Below are 4657 nucleotides of genomic sequence, written 5' to 3'. Positions count from 1 at the left end.
AGTCTTGGGGACTCACAAACTTGGCAGAAGTGCATGGTGAAATAATATTTCTACACACAAATGCAAAGTGAAAGAATTTATGGAAAATCCTAAAAGTGAAAAAGGGAACTACATTTAGAAGGGAACAAGTCTAAAACTGTAGACCAATAAGCTATACTTCCAGAAGAAATAAAATACATATTCAAAACAGCAAACTATGGAAAATAAAGCTTTTAAAGGAGTAAATCCTAATCTAACTTTTTTTTACAATAGTGATAAATCTAGTAAATTGGGGACATATAATGGGTATAATACACATCAACTTTAGTAAAATTGTGATTTGGTCTCAAGGTTTGACCCTTTAAAGCATCTCATGTTAAATGGGATCCAAAAGGGCTGTTAAACTCATCTAATTCAAGTGACAAGTGACATATGCACAGTATAAAAAAATAACTCATGGGCTTCCCTGGTGATGCAGTGGTTGAGAGTCTGCCTGCCGATGCAGGGGACGCGGGTTCGTGCCCCGGTCCGGGAGGATCCCACATGCCGCGGAGCGGCTGGGCCCGTGAGCCATGGCCGCTGAGCCTGCGCGTCCGGAGCCTGTGCTCTGCAACGGGAGAGGCCACAGCAGTGAGAGGCCCGCGTACTGCAAAAAAATAATAATAATAAAATAAAAAAAACACAAACAAACAAACAACACTCATGAAAGAGGAAAGCTATACAAATGCAAGCTAGGACAGAATGTGTTTTGCAAATGTATGGCATAAATTGATCCAGAATCATAAAAACCACAAGTTAAGTAGGAGTTAGTAATGTGTCATTGTAATTCTAAAAGTTAATAAAATACTGAATTATCTAAATAAGAGAATGGCATATGAAGCTTAGTCTGTCACTGTGTTCTATTCTGGTGAGATCATTTTTAGATTATTGCATTCATTTTTAAACCCCATGGTTAGTGAAAGAGACTTCAGCATTTTGGGTTCCAATCCTAGCTTTGCCACTGACAGACTGGATCTATAATGGAAGTGTTCAGGAACTGAGGTCCTCAGTTCTCCTCAATTCCAGATCCTGTTAATTGAGAGTATTGGGTCAGAAACACACTTAAGTGGCCACATAGATCTAAAATCCTTAGTTCATCAAGAAAAGACGTTATTAAAAGGGATGGGTGTTGGGAGGTCCAAATCACAATGTCTTTGTATACAAGGACATATAGGAGACCCTGAGGTACCATCATCCACTGATAAGCTCTCACAGGGGACAAGTCAGGCGCCTGAGTTCACAAGGCTCTACAGATGCCAAGACTACAACCTGCTCCCACAATCCATTTCTCTATCTTCCTTTACTAACAGAAACCTCGACATGGGTTAGCAGGTGTCTGGCTAGGAGATACATGTCACAACCTCCCTGCAGTTAAGTGTGGCCAGTTGAATATGAGCAACAGGAGTGGAGGCAGATTCTTCATCACATCCTTTCTTTTACTCTTCCTTCAGGCAGGGGCACAGTTATGAGAGCCAACTTTGATCATGAGATGCTAGAGGATGGCAGTACAATACGCTTTAGATAATTTCGTGGACAGAGCCTCCTTCTGTTGTGCTATGAGAAAGAGAAAAAGAATCTTTTCCTGTTCCAGTCACTGTATTTTATAGATGCTTTGTTACAGCCACCTCGTTGTGTCCTAACTTATCTAGAAACTGGTACTGGAAATAGGATGCTATCCAATAAAAGCCTAAAACAAGTATAAGGAATGAGGAAATGTTGCAGGCAGGAAATCTGATGACTCTTGTTATGCCATGGCCAAACATTTGGCAAAGTTCTTGCTTATTTTAGCTCCGGAACCCATGATTCTAGGAGGAGAGATTGAGAAAACTCAGGATGTTAGTACGTGTTTGCTGCTCCTTACTGCATTGAACAAGATACGATGAGAGAGATGAAGCAAGGCGTCCATTAGCCAGTCTGCAAGCATAAATGCTTAGGCATTGCACTTCTGTCCTGACTGAGACCTGCAATCTAAGTTGCCTGGGAGTCCAGTGATTGAGGGCTTAATCAAGCTAGAAAAGCCAACTGCAACTTTATGATGAAGAGCAGGAGATAGTAATGTTTCTCAGAAGCTGTACCGGGCCTGCCATTGAATGCTCTTCCTCAGACAATGGGAATCAACTCAACTGCAAAGATCATTTAGTTGAAGGAGAAAGGGACAGCCAAGCACAGAGGCCAGTAAATAAAAGAGGGGAAGCGGCAGATGAAAGAACTATGACCACCCGAGGCCTTTGCTAATGTTAATTTCATATGGAACTAACTAGAAGCTAATAGACTGAAGCATATTAAGTTTTTGAGCAAATTGTTCTGCTGAAAAACAAAACACAAACCAGGCTTACAGAAGTCTATGACAGTTTTCCATGCCCCTTCCCCAGTTTGCCATGCCCCTTCCCACCCTGAAGCAACCCTGGGTCCCCAGATCCATACCTCCAATGTCCACTTCAGATGTGACCATGGTGGACAGTGAACAAGAGGGTGCCTCCCAGAGAACAGACCGGATGAAATCAAGGATCCTAATACCAGAGGGGACTTTCCATAACTGATGCCCAGCAAACGTTGTTCACTGCCATGGACCACTCACTGGTCCCATTCTTCCCTTTTCTGAATGAGAGTTTTACCTGTGATTACCTCGTTCCTACTCCACAATTGTGTATTGGCTGGTTGGGGGATAGATCATGCCCTTTCTGTTTACGGGTCCCTGCACTGGAGGGGGTTGCATCAGGACCTGACAGAGGACACAGAGTCAACCAGAATTCCTGGCCTCTGAGCTGGATGAGTGATCAAATGGGATTTCAGGATGTACCCCTTTGAGGGGTGTGCTCTGTGTATGGGAACAAAGGTGCGCTTGGATAATTGAGCAGGAAGCCAGGAGAGATTTGTAATGGATACTAGTTTTATTCTGGCTTCTTCCTTTATTAATAGAAACCCTTCAGATTTAATTGGCACTCATGGCTAGAGATTACAGTTCATCCTCCTGTGCAATCCACCTAGCCAGGAGTCCCAATTTATTTCAAAAGGGATGCAAGTAGGAGTGTTTTGTGACAGTTTTGTGCCACATCTTTAAAAAAAAAAGGAAGGTGGTTGTCTCCACTCTCCCTTCCATGGAGCTGGAAGGTGGAAACAATGCTGGTGAGCCTGCTTTGATCCTGGAGTAAAAGCAGCCCCTTAGGGCATGGCAGAGTAACAGGACAGAGGAGTCAGCAACCCTGGATTAGAGCTGCTCTGCTCACCTTTTCTGGACCACAACCTAACCCAGGGCTGTCATGTGGAAGAGGAAGAAATTTCCATGTGTTTGGAACCCTTGTCTTTCTGGATTTCATTGTTTTGAAGCTTAGTCTGTATTCTAACCCCATATCTATCATTTGACGATGTTTACATGCCCAGCATTAGTGAGCTATAGTAGGGTTTTAATAACTTATTAAAAAATAGTGTACTTTAGAGTTGTTTTAGACTTACTGTAAAATTGTGAAGATAATACAGAGTTCCCATACATCTCGCACAGAGTTTCACCTATTATTAACATCCTACATTAGCATGGTAGCTTTGTCACAGTTCAGAATCAATTATAAACTAAAGCCTTAGATATGAGGGTGATCTGGCTGCGACATCTGTCACCCTATTGATCGCCAGGATTGATGTGGCTGATCTTGCTGGCTAGGAAGGTGACCTCCCTCCCTCATTGCTCCATATGTGTCCCTCCCAAAACTGCCCACTTGGTCGGCCTTCCCCGATAGAGGAGGACCGTTCTTGGGTCAAGGGTCTACTAATTGCTGTGCTCCCCTGCTAGAACCTGCACACAAGATCTCAAGGTCCATTTGTAGGAGAATGTAGGGTAGACAAACTTCCAGGACTCCAGGCACATCCTAATGAGCCTGCATGTGGCAGTCTGCCTTTCTTTAAAAAAAAACAAAAAGGAAAGAAAGAAAGGAAAAGCAACACTAGAGCCTATATTTTATTCAGAATTCTTTAGTTTTGACTTAAGGTCCTTTTTTGGTTCCAGGATCTCATCCAGGAACCATTTAGTTGTCATGTCTCAGGCTCTTTTTTTGCTGTGATGGTGTCTCGGACTTTTAAATTTTTGATGCCTTTGTTAGTTTTGAGGAGTATTGTCTCCTCAATGAAGATGTGTGCTTTTCTCATGATTAGACTGGAGTTCTGGGTTTTGGGGAAGAAGGTTACAGAGATATTGTGCTATTTTTATCACATCCTATCAAGTACATGCTAGTAATACCATTAATTACTATTGACGTTAATCTTGATTACCTTTCTGAGGTAGTGTTTGTCAGGTCCCTCCTCCATAAAGTTACTCTTTTTTTCCTCATCCCATACTGTGGTCTGGAAGATATGCACTATGTAGCCCACACACAGGAAGTGAAGAGTTATGTTCTACCTCCTCGAGGATGGAGTAGCTATATAAATTATTTGGAATTCTGCATGGGACATTTGTGTCTCCTCCATTATTTATTTTTTCAAATGTTTATTGATGCCAGCACAGACTCACAAATCTTTATTTTATACTTTGGGTTATAATTCAATGCTAAATTATTTATTTAGTTGCTCAAATACCAGCTTTGGCCATTGGGAGCGCTTTCAATTGACACTTATGTCCCTTTGACTTATCCACATCATTTGTGTGTACATA

This window comes from Globicephala melas, chromosome 18 (assembly GCF_963455315.2).
Source record: "Globicephala melas chromosome 18, mGloMel1.2, whole genome shotgun sequence".
NCBI classification, from domain to species: Eukaryota; Metazoa; Chordata; class Mammalia; order Artiodactyla; family Delphinidae; genus Globicephala; species Globicephala melas.
Note: the sequence above shows the minus strand (reverse complement) of the source record.